We start from the raw sequence: 17,329 nt of genomic DNA on the forward strand, positions 1-17,329 counted from the left end.
CTTTTGTGTTCTCTGACAAAAAGAGTTATGGCTTAAAAAAAAAAAATCAAACATCCACTTGATGCAGGAATATTCCAAATAATAATTTAGTTCTTTTGCTATGTTGCAATCTATGTTGTCATCTCATCCAAGCACTCATTTTACCTGATAAGATTTTAACTTTTTGGTTTTGTCTGGCCTTACTATATTTTTACATTTTAGCTACTGAAGTTGATGTTCTTTTCTGGTTTCTTTGTTCAGATTGAACTTCAGGTTTTTGAAGGATCACTTTTTAGTTTTAATAGACTTCCTTCCTCTGCTGTTTGCCCATGTTGACTTTCCTTTGTTCTTTCTCATATCTTCTTAGAAAATGTATGCATTTTTGTTGTGCTTCCAACATGAGGCTCCAATCTTCAGTGAAGAGTTTACTTTTTCAGATGTTCCTTTTAGTTTCTTTTTAAGTAGCTTTCTCACTTTCATGTTGTTCCCTTTTTTAAATTGCTAGATAGTAGAGTTTTTTCAGATTGCTATTCACACAGAACTTTTAATATGAAGTATGTTCTATCTAGTATGGCAGAGTGGCTCTTTGACAAGAGTGTTACGACGCTTTCCTATGGATGGACTCAGGACCAGGAGAATTATTTCTCCTTGGACTTTTTTTTTGTGGCTTGGCTCAGGAATCATTAATTGTCCGACAATCATCCGCTGTTTCCAAAAACATGGTTTGTGAGCACTTAACTCCAAGCTTTCCATATCTTAGAGCAACTTTTCTCCATCATTTTCCTCCATTTTCAACTTCTATTTTACTGTCGCGCTGATTTATTTTTATTCCATTTTCTGATGCATACATTCCTCAAATTGCACAGGTGGCTGCCAGCTAGAACAGTGCATATAGGAGGACTTTGTATATGATCATATATATGATTCTTTAATATCCTATTTGGAAGTGGCAGTGACAGACAAGCTAGGAAAGCATCTTGGCCCACAACAGACCTCTATTCATGTAGTTTTGGTGTAAGAACTGTAACAGAGAATCCAACACAGTGGGAAAGACTACACAATAAAATTGTCCTAAAATGAAAACACACTCGTATAACAAGGAAGTTATTAATTTTAACTGGGACATGTGCTTAATTTCACTGCAATATAAACACACTTTTGATGTTCATTTTCAAAGTATGCATTTGTATATAATTATGTTTAATGCATATCATACTCTGCAGTCTTAGGATTTTAGAGTCAGGCTGATGGAAGTGTTTGGTTTTTTTCATCTTTTTTATTTGCATTGCAAAATATTTCTTTGTCTGTATTGTTCTTACCTGCTGGAAACAACTTTCTTTTTCATGAATCATGTAGATAAGTATTTCCAAGAGTCATGATATACCATATTTGGAAAATTTGTAAATATTTCCCACTTTCAAGTAAGTGAAGCACTACAGTAATGCACTAATGTTGCTGCAGTTTAGTCTAATATATATATGGTTTAGTAACATGAAAGAAAAAACCCCACTTGTTATAATGTAGATTAAAAAGGAAATTCTGACTACAGGCTTATCAGTAGTACTTTTAGACGTATTTAATTTTCTTTTTCAGTGATTGTTGTCACAACAACTATTGTTTCCAGTAAGCTTCATATTCAGCCAGCAATAATAATGCCATTTTAATCTTGTAATGATGTGTCTTCTCTAGCTGAATTAATAAGGAAACCAACTAAAAGATAATTTGGGATATCTCTGAAATATGTGCTAATAAAAAGGCTATGATCAGTCTGACTACATGTCGTTCTTAGTAATATTATGCTAATAATAGTAAATAATAGTCTTTTATTTGTGTCCTTCATTTTCTTTACAAAGACAAATATTAGTAGATTTGCATGAAACAATACCAATGACCATTTTCTTTTGAAGTTTGCGGGCTAAATGGAACAGTGCCAGTCCCATTTCTGTCAGACTTCTCTGTAGGTTTTCAATACCTCTCCTAAACTGAAGTTTCCTTTCATGCTATAGAAAAACATTAAAAATATAAATCAATTTTATATTTATTTATTAAATATTTGCTTGTATTATGAAATCATTATACAATAAATGCCTTCATGGTCATTTATAAATGCTTCAAGTGTTCCCTAGCTACAGGAATGGCTAAAGCCAGAAGCTGCTAGAAGCTTCCTCTATATCCAGTAGGTCCAATGACAGCTGGCTCCAAGGGGAACCTGCCACTGAGCCCATCAGCAACAGTGGCAGAGAGCAGATTTAAGAAGGAATGAGGGGCAACAAGCAACTCCAAATGGAGGTGGGCTGACAATACGTGAAAGAAATATCTTTGCAGACACTAAGGTCAATGAAGAAGGAGAAGGTGAAGGTGCTCCGTGTGCCAAAGCTGAGGTTCCCCTGCAGCCCGTTGTGCAGACCATGGTGAGGCAGCTCTCCCCCTGCAGCCCATTGAGGTCCCTGCTGGAACAGAGGTCCACCAGCAGCCTGTGGAGAGGAACACCAGACCAGGGGGATGCCTGAAGGAGGCTATGACCCCATGGGAAGTCTGCACTGGAGCAGAGCACTGGCAGGACCTGTGGCCTCATGGAGAGAGGAGCCCACACTGGAGCAGGTTTGCTGGCAGGACTTGTGATGCCTGCTGGAGAAGTCTACTCCTGAAGGAATGCATCTCATGGAAGTGACCCACATTGGTTTATGAAGGTTTGTCTCCCGTGGGAGGGACCCAATGCTGTAGCAGAAGAAAAGTGTAAGGAGTCCTTTCCCTGAGAAGAAAAGGAATGGCAGAGACAGTGTGATGCAGACCCCAGAAAGTAGAAAGTAGAGAAAATCAGGAGTGAAGTTAAGCTCAGGAAGAAGGAAGGAGTGGGGAGAAGTTATTTTTAGGATTTTTTTTAATAATTTTTTTCATTACCCTGCTTGGATTTGATTGGTAATTGGTAATAAACTATATTAATTTTCCCTAATTTGGGTCTGTTTTGCCCATAACGGTAATTGGTGAGTGATCTCTCTCTGTCTTTATCTGGAACCACAAGTCTTCGATTGTATTTTCTCTGCCCTGACTAGCTGAGGAGGGGAGTAATAGGGTGGCTTTGGTGGGCATCTGGTATCCAGACAGGATCAACCCACCACAGACCCACAACTGGAACAGTCATAATGAGATGGCTATTTCTATGTCCAGCTGAGAACAGTGAATCCTACTGTTCTGTAGGATTGTAGCATAAATCCTACAGATGTGCTCTTCTTCTGGCTCAAAAATATGTTTTGAACCTGTGAGACTAGGTTTTTGCTCCACAAAAAGAAAATTAAACTTATGGATCTCTTGAATGGTGAAATCTCTTTTTTCTCATGGGCATGAATGCTTTTTTATGGATCAGAAAATTTTTGCATGAGTTCTGCACAATGAAGAGGGTGTATGTTCTTCCTATTGTATATGAATATTTATATACTTCAAACCTTTCTCTCTCTTTCACTATTATTATATACGGATATATATACTTTCGCTTTACATATTTTGGAAGGTGGTGCTAAGATCACAGTAGGCTTCTGTCTTCGCTACTGCATATTTAGCTGGAGATCATTTGGTAGTAGGTCTAGAGAATCTCCACTAAAAATGCTTTTCTGGATTCTTCTGCCTACCTTGTAGACAGGCTATGTCCTCTTAAAATCTTTTTTTTCCCCATTTGCAAAGGTTACTGGGGTAGATAAGACCTTTATCCCCCGCAGTTTCCCATTCTTCTATCTGAGGATATATCTTTGAAGGAAAAAAAGATAGGGTATGAAAATTATGAATCATTACCTGAGAGATAACCCCCCCATTTTCTTAAATTTGTGTATCTTATGATGAAATGTACCAAACTATCCACTGCGCATCCATTATTTATAGATTTATTTTTTTTTCCCACTTCCTGCACTCTGGAGCTGTCTTATTGTTTGGTCTGCTTCCAAATGCCTATCTTAGCACAGAATGGAAATTTGATCAAAAAAAGCATTCATATCTCCACGTTGGCATTGTGCTGCAGGGCTTACATAGCTTGGCATTGTGTGATATTGAGTTACTTAATCTTCTGGCAAAATAAAATCTCTTCCCACTATGTTAACTTCTCTTAGAAGTACAAGTAGCCTCCACTTGCAGACAGGATTCCAATGTTCTTGACTAGAGCAGTCCAGTCAGATGCTGTGTGCTCATTGTGTATAGAAACGTGAAAACTGTCAAAGAGCAAACAAGCCGTGGTGGTACAGTGTGCATATTTCCAGAACGTTTCCTCTAACTGGGACTTGATCATTTCAGTCACTGTAAAGAGCCTTAAAACAAGTAACCTTTATTGTTTACTCTCTTTTAAGAAAAAAAATTCTTTCTATAGGTCCAGAATTCTTCATATGAAAGCACTGGATAAGCTTAAAAATATGCTGATTTTTCAACAGGATGCACTCCTGTAGGAAGAGTTTTATTTGCATAATTAACTTCAATGACATTGACAGGATTACAATGAAGAGCATTCTCTTCTAAGGCCTAATAGAAGTTAAGCAAAATTAAATATAAAATTGCAGCTCTAGATGACACTCCACTACTTCTTATTTTTATTTTCTTTTTATTTTTAAGGCGCTTCACAAAATCCAGATGTTAAATGTAAATTATGTTTTGCACCAGTAGCATGTGGCTACTTGCTTGGTACACATTTACAGGCATTTTTTGTGTCAATTTTTTCTGTCTCTTTCACATAGGCAGGCTGCAGATGTGCTTCTAAACTTCTGTCTTTCTATGTAATATATCATTTTTTAATTACTTTCCGTTCTTCTTTCATTTGATTCACATGTGAAAGAAATTGTTGGTTAATCCCAGGTGAGATCTATAAATAACCTTTTATGTAGAAAATATTTTTTCTTTTCAGTAGCTTCAGTTTTTTCTCAGAGTTGTATTTTTGTCTAAGCAAGTAAGCTATATGTCTGTTAAGGAGCTGCTTTTAAAGGTCAAAGAAATATCTTTCACCTCTTCTTCACCTGTGGGAAATTTGAGGATCTTTCTGTTCACTTCAATGTGTTTTGGAATAAATCTTAAAATATTATGATTTTATACACAAAAGCACTTTAAAAACTTATTTTGACATAGAAAAGAACTCTTGAGTCTTACTTAAAAATGCTTTCACTATGGACATGTTAAAAAAATACTTTATGATTTTGCTAGTTCAAGGGGTTTTTTTCCAGTTTTCTTCCTACAACTTCTGTGTTTGTTGAACTTAAAAAGAAGGGAAGAAGAAATCTGCAAGAGTTTTATCAGCTAAAGGTAGCATGAAAAGCACTTTCAGGTATTCTCCTGGATGAAATAAAATATCATTGTTTCGTTTATCTGTATCAGAGAAATAACCACAGAAAATTTTCTGTTAGTTTTTGTCTTATTGTTTTCTTATAGCAGAGGGTGAAACCTGCTGCTTGTCCCAGAAACTTTATCAAATCTTGGAGTGCATTGACACTATATAACTTGTTTATCGTTTTGTGATTCAGTTTCCACAGTCAGAAATGTGGGTAATATTTTACAAAAGCACGATGAGGTCTAGCAATGTAAAGCACTGAATAACAACCAAATATTCATGTTCAAGTTATGTGACCAATTCTCAGTAGATGTCTTTATTTTTCTGTTGGTTTTGGATACACTGGACCCATCTGTATACACGAGATACATTTAAACATGTTTAGTAAGATGCTTGCTGTCATAAAGAGTTTCCAAAGACATTGAATCAGCAGTCCAGGAATTGAATGAGCAAGTACATATTTTATCAGACTCCTGGCAAGGCTGTTCTGCACACTTGTGCATCCTTCTTGGGCCAAATAGAACTACATGGACACAGAAATTGAAGAACAGCTTGGCTTTAATCAAAGAAGCTAAAGACTAGTTATAAAACTAACTTTATTTCCATTTTGGTTTTGAATATGCATAGATACTGTTTCATGTACCTAATTAGCTATGTCGTTAATAGTTTTATAATGAAATATGTATGGCACCAGGAAAGCACTTAGAGTTTTGCACATGTGTGGTGGGTTGACCTTGGCTGGACACCAGGTGCCCACCCAGCCACTCTATCACTCTCCTTCCCAGAGGGACAGGGGAGAGAGTAAGGTGGAAAAAAGGAAACAACTCATGGGTTAAGACAGTTTATTTAAAGCAAAAAGCAAAGCAAAGCTTGCATGTGCAGAAGTGAAAGATAGCAGGTTTTATTCTCTACTTCCCATGAGCAGTGATGGTCGGCCACTCCCGAGAAGCAGGACTTCGGTACACATGACGGTTTCTCAGTAGGCAGCCATTAGACAATGAATGCCCACCCTCCTGCTCCTTACCTTAACTTTTATGTCTGAGCTGACGTCATATGGTATACCCTTTGGTCAGTTTGGGTCAGCTGGCCTACTTGAGTGCCCTCCCAGGATCTTACTCTCAACTAAGGAAGGAATGTTACAGTGTTGGTGCTGTGCTCAGCAGTAGTCAAAACACCTGTGTGTTATCAACACCCTTCTAGCTGCCAATGCAAAGCACAGCTACTGTGGGGAAATGAACTGCAGCTCACAGACCCAATACAATGTGTAATCATAGTGTCTGTTTCCATAAGGTTTTAATGACACTTCTGCCCTTTCCTACAGGGTACATGACAGGTTTGTGAGGTCTTCCTCTGCAAAGCAAAGACATAAGGGACAATGAAGTAGGGTTTTACACATGACACAGAAGGCTAAGAATGATCATAACCTTGTGTTATGAGAAAACAAAATCTCTCTGGAGTAATTACTGGGCAGAAAAAGTCACACTTTTTTTCTTATACTAGCTAATGGTCTACATAAATTAATACAAGATGAAGATGCTAAGAGCTTTGCGGGAGACACGGTTTGAAAACTTGTGAGTTTATTCAGGTTTTTGTGCTGCTTGTATCAAACCAGATTTGTCTCCAAGAAATCTTAGTCCAGAAGGAGCTGGAGAGGCTCCAGTGCATATTCCATAGTTGTTCTCCTCTCCCAAGTGGCTTTTTCATATCATGAATTACTGAGAGCTCCAAGAGACGTAAGTAGTGGTTGCACTGTTGCTCAATATCTACTGTGAATTCTGGTGCTCAATGCTTGTGAGAAACTCCCTCTTACCATTCAATATAGCCTTTCAGCCCAGTAAATTTGGAGTTGCTACTGCTTGTAAGAAGCCGAAGGACCTTTTAGATCTCAGGACCTGGACTTGTCTTAGCCTGCCTTGAGATTTGTTTTTAGCTTGTGGTGGTTTTAGCTTACTTTATGATCAGGTAATGGTTACCTGCTTTGTTTTAGCTTTTGCTTAACTTTGAACAGTTGTTCTTGTTCTATACACTTCATAACTAATACACAGTAATAACAAATATTTATGTGGGACGAAGGATGGAATAAAATGCTACATAGATGAGTAAAGATGTGGGATGGTAGCAGGACATCCTGAAAATACAGGGAGAGAGTGACTCAGCTCCAGGACTATAAGCAACTGACCCATGGCCAATTATTACTAATCATAGGAATGTCACCTGAGTAAAACATGGTTTAGTCATAAAAAAGGAAAAAGGGAACAAGCATCCAATGTATGTAAAACACATAAGTACATAAAAAGTTTACATGTAGCTGGATTTTCAGAACAATAAAGATAGAGCAGGAGCATATATCAATATCAGGAGGATGACACCATCACCAAACTGCACTCTTGGCAACAGACTAGAGATGCTGATGACTTGTTGTAACAACTTCCCTCCCCGAAATTTTAGTCATTGGCCTTAGGAACTTGGAGGAGCAAAGGGTGAGCATAGTGCCATAAAAAGGAGGAAATACACTTGAAAGTTTTGGATACACAATGTTTTGACTATAATATATTTGGAATTATAATCAGTGTAACTAAACTAATATTTATTTCATTAGACTTCATTTAGTATTTTAATATTTTGATATTTTAGTATTCTATTATTTTAAATACTAACATCAATATATTTTAACAGCAATTCCTGTGTTTACATGTTCCTTTTGTCAAGATTTTGAGTGTGACACTCTCTGGCAATCTATTCTGTAAGGATGAAGCAAAATATTGGTAATATAAGAGACACAAATAAAACAGAACAAAATAGGGTTTGGATTTTATTCCCCGAACATCTAGCATCTGGTCCTTTTTAAAATAATATGTTGTTCCTGCAGGCTGGAAAAATAGGTGATCATTCATTGAAGCAAAGCCAACACACCATTTAAAACCAATTGAAGTTCACTTTTTTGTCAAAAAAAAAAAAAACGCATAAAGCTCATAGATGGAGAGGAATGATTTACAAATAAGCATTATTCTCAGCTGGCCTTCCTTTTTTTGTTGCGTAAATGGTTTCTTGACAACTCTCTTTCAGTTGAAGCTCCACTGGGCTTTTTTTTCTTCTTCTCTGTTAATGTTATTTCCTTAATGGTTTTTGCTGGGGTTTTTTTCTTCTTTTTTTTCCCCTTAAAGTTCCTAGAAATTTTTAACATTTTTCTTACAATTTCATACCCAGAAATGCAGGCAATATTCCAAGTAAGGCTGCATTGCAGCTGTAAAACCATAGCTGTTTATACTTCTCTGCTTTCAGAAATGTATATCCCTGTGTAGGCATTTGAAAATTGTTTTTTTGTTTTTTGTAGCTAAAATACTGTAAGGTCATGGGTAATTTGTTGAATACTCTCACACTGATTACTTTCCAGAAGGTTTTCTTCTTTGGGATTTTTAAGATAATGGAATCAGAATGTATTTATTTTCATTTCCACACTTTGCAATATTTGCATTCCTCCTTTTTCATACCATTTTTCTTTCCTCATGATGAAAATTCTTTGTCAAACCTCAAGTGGTTGAAGGTAACTTTTTTATATTGATATTATAATTTATGGCTTTTGTTTCTGGTGGTAGCTTGCTACCACTACTGGTTTTTATAATCATTTTTTCTTCTTGGATACTATTTATATTGTGTCACGTATATAAAGTCTAAGGACCTTCCAAGCAGCAAAGTATGCCAAGAATTTTTATAACAGAGGTCTTACAGGCTATGGGAAATCGACTTAAGTCAGAATGGTTGCATCAGAAAATAATTTGGTAACACTTTTTTCGTTATAAGAAGAGAAAGACAAAATATTCGTTCTAACACCACCTATAAGACTACCATTATTGTTGCTATTACTTTTTAAATCACACAGTGGTAATCAACAGCTGCAGGCCTATCCGTTCTCTTTGTCTTTTTTCATTTTCATATACATGTCATATGTGTTCCCTAAAAAAATGATCAAACTAACATGAAGAAGAGCTTCTAAATTACCTTTTCTGTTGGAATTGTGAACAATACCATCATTCCATTTGAAGAGACAGGAAAACAGACCTGGGACCACTTATGCCTGGGAAACTTAGATTATTAAAGGAAATGTGAATTTCATTTTATTTCTCAATAATATGCTTGTGATTATGCTTCCATCAAGCAAAAAGTAGCCTTCAAAGACTCAAATCACAATAAACTAAGAACCACTTTCTTGACCTTCACATCTGACTTTCAATCCATACCTCCCATTTAAATAGGAAAATAGCAACCTGGTCTAACTAAGATAAAGCATACACTGTAGCTGATTCTTGGAATAGAAAAAAGACAACTATGATGTTTGCCACAGGCGTATGAAATAGATAAAAGAAAGATAAGTGCTTTAAAAAAAGGTGGACTAAAATGAATATACAGGAATGAAGAAAAGAAAGGATTTGTTTTCTTTCCCCCAAAGTAAAAGGAAAAAAAAAAGAAACTTTTTCAAGAAGAAAACAGTTTTCCCTGAGAAGCAGGAATCTGGTATGTTTCTTCAATCTTAATAAAGCATTTAGGCAGAGGGAGCTCTCAAACACTTGAAGGGAGCAGGGACTGAAATGTTTTACCTCTGACATAGAGTCCTACAGTAGTGAGTTTTTATATTTAATGGGATGCAAGGTCATTTCCCGTGGGCTATTTAGTGGACCTTTGTAGCTTCAAAATGTGATTCTTCCCTCAGAAGGGCCTAAAGCTGATTATTAACCATGATTCATAAATTCTTCAGAAGACGATCAAGTTAGGTTTATGAATTCAGGCTGGGACAGAATACAGCTGCCTCCTTTCTGCCTGTAAATACCAAGAAGCACTGCAGTTTACAGAAAAATAACCCTTTTAAAGTCTATTTTCCTTCCTTATTGTCCTTTTCCAACAACAAAACAGCTGTTTACATGAATTTTTTGGGCTTGCAAAGCGAAGAAAAGGGGAAAAAATGAAAAGAGACATGTATTCCAATTTTTCATTATAATGGCAGATCTGGTGAGTTAGTTTTCAGAAATAGTTGTGGGTTTTAAAAGGGGTACAAAATACAAAATAAAACAAAATAGTGGAAATATTGGGGACTGTTTGCTACATGAAATCTGTTCTGATCCATCACTAAACCAAACAATTCATGATACTGTACTAAATGCATGGTACACTACAAACACATGGAGCAACACTAATAGAAATCCTCTAAGTATCATTACTACACTGAAGGAAGACTTTGCCCAAGGCATGCAGTTGCTCTTTTTCTCTAGGGTAGAGCTACAGATTTGTAGGCCGAATACTCTAAATAAATAAAACCTGGACAGAATGTATTGATTCCTGAAGATTTGCTGCTATTTTTACTTTTCCAAAGGTAGCAATTATGAACAAGGAATATCAAAGTCCTACTTATTTCACCACAGATTTCATGATATGACTGTAATGGATAGAGACAGAAGTGCCATCAGCATCCGTAGCACCACTTCTAGTTTATTCTTCCAAAAGCCTTTTGTTATGTGTAACTTAGTTGAAGTCTTGTTGTTAGTATTTAAGCTGGTTGGCTTGTTTTCAGTGTTTGGTCCTATGCTTACATAACCTCTGATCCACCTTTGGTTATATTGACTCCATATAAGGCAGTAGTTCAATTCACCATGATCTTTATATTTAAAATTGAATTAAGATTATCATCTTTATACCAGTAAAAAACCCCATTTCTGCCCAGTAAAATAAAGTCTAAGGGCACATAACGTAACAGGTATTGTTCACTAAATAAGTAATAGGATCATTTTTCCTTTAAACTGCTGATATTAGTATCTAAGTTAGCTACTTTGAATAAGAAAATTCCATTTTCCTGTGTTACATGAAGTTGTGGATTCCTGTTCAGTTCTTTTTTATTTGGCAGGCTTTTTGTATTTAGTTTTTCAAATGTGTGAAGAAAGGGAGGGAGGGGGGAGAGAAGGAAGGAGGAAGGAAGGAAGAACCATTTTCTTTGTCAGGCAGTTTACCTTTGGTGGTTTTCTATTTCAACTACCTGATTTATAATTTTTTTTTTAAATGTATTTATTTTCTGGTTAACTGCAGTTACAAAAAGAATTACTTAATTTACAAAATTTTCAGTTTATAAAATGCAGTCAGTTTTGGGAAATGCTTTGCAAGCAAGTATAATATGCATTTGTAGAACATACATATATACATGTGGAGAGAGAGAACAGACACATATACACGTGTGCATATATATATGTATGCACCTATTTATAATTGCAGATGGGCTGATTCAAGATGCATATGCTATCTACATTTTTAAGGTAATTCTATTCAATACTTTTTATGGTAATCTGTTCTTAGAACAATTTATTAGTATTAGGAGATACAGTCATATTTTTGTGGAAATATTTTGTGCCTCTAAGGTTACCTTAGTAAATTGTGCTCTACCATACCTAAATAACTCTTTGTACTAGGAGGCAGAAGGTCAGCAGCTTTTATAATAATTTCCCCTTCTCTCTTTTCCTTAAATCTGTACAAGAAGTGGTCCACAAAGTTCAGAATTCAGCAGGGAAGACACAATAAATTCAAATGAAGATATTGATTCATGAGCAACGTGAGAGAAGGTAGCAGCTGCCCAGACTTGCCTTCTCCAAAAGGTTTCCCAAGTTTCCAGGAATAATGGTGAACTGCAAACAGCCCTCTGATATGGAGGTTCGAGGTCTGGGACATTAAAGCAACCACTGCCGAATTCAGGATACTTTGGTACTTCGGCTACTTTGGTTACTTTGGTTTGGTTTTGGATTAGCTTTTTTAATCCTGACACATGAAACAAAGCAAAAGAGAAACTAAAGGGACTCAAAAGAAGTGCAGGTTAATGAAAAATTTATTGATGTAAGGTTGACAATCTCTGGCAGGGGGATGAAAAAGACAGGTAAATGTAGCAACTACTTAATTCATCACCCCCACTACATGGTTAAACTACAAAGCCTTGGACTCAAGCATGTTTTGTCCTGTACTGGCTTTGTCAAATTCAGGACAGAATGTTAACATAATGAGAATTATACTACATTAAACCATTTTAAGAATATCCCCAAACAGAATGAATCTCATTGACTTTGATACACAGGTAGAGTTTACCAGAAAATGTAGAGTGCATCGTCTTCATGATGGAACTCCACAATTTCTTGATGTTTGTGCTTTGGGCTCACAGGCCTGACCATGGATTGCAGACCTCGTTGCCTCCAAAACATTTCCACCCATTTACCTCTTTGTTCTCTGCTATCTATCAATCTTAATTATTGCTTCCTACCTAGGCATATTCTATTTTGTCCCTATGAGGTAAACTTAGAAGAAACACATTTTCTTAGCTGCATCACTGGAATGATTTCTCTTGAATGCCTATAATGCAATAAATCCATGGAGAATCCATGCTGATGAAGTTAAATATTACTTCACAGAAATATTATGGTGAAGACTATCAGACTTTGATTCATGTAATTTATTATAGTCTCACATTCTCCTTCCTGTCTTGATAGCAAAGCTGCCAGTTAAGATCACACTGGAAGATTGCTGCAGATTTTGCTGTTATTACTTGATATTAAACTTGCATTTTGTTCTTATTACTATTTGTTATTAAACTAAAATGCTACTAGACAGTATGTTTGAGCATGGCTCCACCGTTGCGCTGGAGTTGCATAAGTATGTAGAAAGTTACATAGCACAATTTTAAGAGGGGTTCAAGGGAAGCTATAGGAGGGAATTTGGCAGCTACACTTTGGTTGTTCAAAATTAATATCTTCGATGAAATGGGGTGTGTCTGGATTTCGTCTTTTCAGCCTCCTCTTCTCCAGGCTGAACAAGCCAAGTTACCTCAGCAGCTCCCCATTCAGGTAAGGACTTTTCTAAAATTGGAGGAGGGAGCTCAGTATCTACAATGAACCCAGGTAAAGACTTTCTCCAGCTATAGCTTTAATAGCTAGAAAGGTACGTATATGTCCAGCTTTAGAACACCTCATGCCACTGGAGATCCTTTATCTTCTGATATAATTCTCCTCATTTTTTTTCCCATTTTGATAAACAGCTCTACTCTGCCTCAGTGTCTGTGTCCCTTTCAACTCCTTATGCCAATTTTTGTCCCACTAGATCTCTGTAGTTTTTCAACTGTGCGCATTCATAATTTTTAGGACTCACTTTGTAACTGCTGTTTTGTCCTTTCTTTCATGAACATTCCCTGTCCAAATATTTCTACTACTGGTAGCACCTTAAATCTCTCTCATCTTGTTGCGCATAATATCTGGTGCTGCTATGAACTCCCACTAGTTGCTTCAGCCAGCAAAACCTGCAGCTCCTACACTGCGAAATGTAGAAAGTGTAGATATATGTTGCACTTACCAAAGTTCGGTACAAATAGTGACCAAAACACTGTTCCACTGTTCTAGGGTCAATTTGCCTCCTCCATCATAAAAACCCCAAACCAAAACAAAAACCAAACCAACAACAAAAAAAGAAGAAGACAGACAAATCTGAGGAAGAAAGCAGATGCAATTATGATAGTTTCAGGAGAAGCTGGCTAAAAAATATGTCCCATCATTGACAAGGACAGGAATTACACATCAGATGGTGTAATTAACTGAATTCATTGGATTTCTTTCATTCAGTGCTGGCACTTACACAATATTGGTGTACTTTTCATCATTATATCTTCAGGAAAAGTAGACAGCACTGAGAAAACACTTTTCTTCCAGGGTGCATTGAGGTTGACAATGGACTTTTGAAGAAACTAAGCTGCAGACTGTAAAAAGGTCCTGCTAATTCATTCACAGAGAAAAAGGATCTAATAATCCATTATATACTTTTTCTGAATCATTGAGGTTTCTTGAGAATCTGTCAAAATTCTCCCCAAAATATCAATGCATCATATAGCTCTTTTCACATTCCAGAAACAGAGCTTGTCTCTAAATAAAACAATGCTCTCATTATAATTCCATACTGGAGCATCTAGCTGCATTCTGTCTATTCATATCTTTTCGGTGGAGTCTTTGTAAAGGAACAGCAAGTTCATTCTGTGATTATAAGGGGAACTATCTGAGCAAAATTTAAGTAGCTTGAAGGCAACCTATTACAAAAGTTGTCCTAGGATGTTGCTGAAGAGCAGCAGGCAGACTGTTGTATTTGAGAACTACTTGGGTAGAAAGGATATTCTATATGAAATACAAGTTAATACTCAGCATATGAACATCTTGTTTTTCGAATTTAAAGTATTTTGGTGTTGACAAAACATTTTCATCCTTAGTGCCAGTGGACATGAATGAAAATGTATAAACATTGTTGCCTGAATATTACAAGGTGTGTCCTCTTTCTGAAGGAATGTGAGTCTGCAAAGGACTAGGTAGAGATAGCTTTGCTGCAATTTTGATAATCCCCGTTGTCTGTCTTTTGCAAGACATTGGTTTGAGAGGAATACCATGTCATGGAGAAAATGTATATTATAAAACTTTAGCTAAACTGTCTATCACATGTGCTTCTAAATTCTAAACTAAAATAGTATTGTGAAGATTTCCTTGTGAATCCTGTGGCAAAGGAATAAAGTCTGGATAAAAAAAAACTGTGGAGTAATGTCCTAAGTAGAAAACATCATGTGTAGGTCCAGGAAAGCCTAGTACTAAAAGAGTAGTAATACAATTTAGTCTTTTAGGCACATTTGAAAACAAAGACAAATATGACAAGCAAATAAATTTGCTTATTGGTCACTCTGCAGAAAATTTTGAATATTGAATTCAGAAGGGCTTTTGTGTGGTCTCTCTCTGGGTGATCTAAGTTTCACTAAGAAAAAGGAATTTTTCTTTACAAAAAATTGAGATTTTCAAAACTAGCACAGAAATTAAAAAATTGCTTATTTAGCTCCTTCAGGTTTAATTTGATTAGCAGATAGATTTCTATATTTAATATATTAAAATTTTTGAAAGTTTGGTACTCTCAAAAAGTAGAAAAATAATTAAAAAGTTTACAAACATCAGCAAAGACATTTTATGTACTTCTATTTAAAATAATTTGGATTTGAGGGTTTTCCTGCTTAGTATTTTCAAAATCCCATAAGATACATACCTGCATTTCCTCCAGATCACTCAATCTCAAATCATATTTAATGATGTATTCTAACAAATGAGTAATCATAAAGAAATGAAAAGGTCTAAGCATATATTTTGAAACAATCTTTTTAAAAAAATTAACAGCAATATTTTTCTTTTAAAAGACCTGTTTCAGACAATGATAATAATAATGTGTATAAGTTCTTAATAGGTTTTAATATAAAAATACAAAAAATATGTAAACTAATACTGTGAAAGAAATTGTAGATTTTAGAATTAAACACTTGACAACATCTTTGTTTTAGGATATGCATATCCCAGATAGGCCCTGATCCTGCAAAAAGCAACTTATATTCTGCAGGTGGATTTGCAAACTGTAAACCTAGACTATGTAAAACTAACATCGTGTTACCTATTTTACAGGGGTTTGGCTCCAAATGGTAAAACCTTGCCAGAACTTTCTTCTTTAAATAGATTCATGAGAATGTCTGCTTTTTTCTTCCTACAAATTAGAGATTTAAGCTCGCAGATCTGGGGTAAAGAAGCCAAGCTACTCTTGTCTAGTCTGAACCACAACCAAAAGAGACACTTGAATCAAAGTATGTGGATTTGAAGCATAGCTGTATGTGTTGGGGGAGATGTGTGTGTGTATGTGCATGTATTTATATTTATATTTATACATTGCAGGAGTCCAGATGTGTGATTTAATCTCGTCATGCATTTTATGATTTTATTTGCAGTCCACAAATCATCTGAATGATGAGCTGAGAATTTATTTAGATATTGAAATAAATTCTAAGCCTCAATGATTTTTTCTGCATCTACTGAAAATATGTGAAAGCCACTGTGGCTGATACTTATATAGAATTTACACATACAAAGCATGAAATGCTACTAGTTTGTGATGTAAATTTGATCTACAAAATGTTTTTTTTTTTCCATCATTGCTAAATCTATACTATATTTTATGAAGCACAAGTAAAAAGTGCTCGAAGATAAGGTAAAAGGCTGGAATATTTTTTTGAAATACTGTACCACTCATTTTTAATGCCAAGAGAAGTGGTAGGAGAAAAGATTTTTTGTTATCGATTCTTCAAATGTAAAAATAAGTAACACAGAATTTCTACTATTTAGCTTACATTCTTCATTTGGGCACTTCAAGTTTCATAATTTCATAAAAAGGAGATAGTAAAACTCAGTCATGTTTTGATCCTTGTGTTTGTAAACTTTGATCAATATCTAAAATTCTAAAAGAATGGAGTGTTATCTCCCCTGTCCCTTAAAAGTGAACGTAAATTGACCCATTGTACATTTTAAGATCAAGCTTGAAGCTCAATTTAAATTCTAGCATATTCAAACTTCTTAAAAATATAAGTTTCATTCAAATAGGAGTTTTTTCACTGCACACAGAGCTCTAATCAAAAGTAGAGCTGTATAGAATGGTTTAAATTTAATCCAAATCTCAGTGAATTTCATGAATCTGACTATTCAAGCTTTACATGACTGGGCTCATAAATGTTATTTCTGCTTTTATGCATGATAGGTTGCGGTTTGCTGGTGCTTCTGGGCTTCACAACAAATACCACAAACCAGAGCTCGTCTCTGCCTTCATGCATTTTTCATAGCTGCAGCTAAAAAGTAAAACTGTACTGATTGATAATAGCTAATGAATGTGTAAGCTGTTAGTGAATGTTTTCCACAGGTTACTAGTTTGGGTTACAGGCAGTTGAACTGGATAACTGATTACCCACAAAGATCACATTAGTGCATTAAAGAAGAATATGTTAAATACCCATATGACAAAAAAAAAAAAAAAAAAAAAAAAAAAAAGGCCCAGAAAAAAAAATTGCTATTCATTATTTTACCTATTTGTGACATTCCTGAACACTAACAAACAGTGGTTTACACCTTTACTCATTTGTAAATATTTCATATGATTTCTTCTTTGTAGGGTAAAAATATAGTGGAGTGTCTATTCTAAATGTGTTTC

The sequence above is a fragment of the Lepidothrix coronata genome, unplaced genomic scaffold (assembly GCF_001604755.1).
Source record: "Lepidothrix coronata isolate B3197 unplaced genomic scaffold, Lepidothrix_coronata-1.0 Scaffold40, whole genome shotgun sequence".
In the NCBI taxonomy this organism is placed as follows: Eukaryota; Metazoa; Chordata; class Aves; order Passeriformes; family Pipridae; genus Lepidothrix; species Lepidothrix coronata.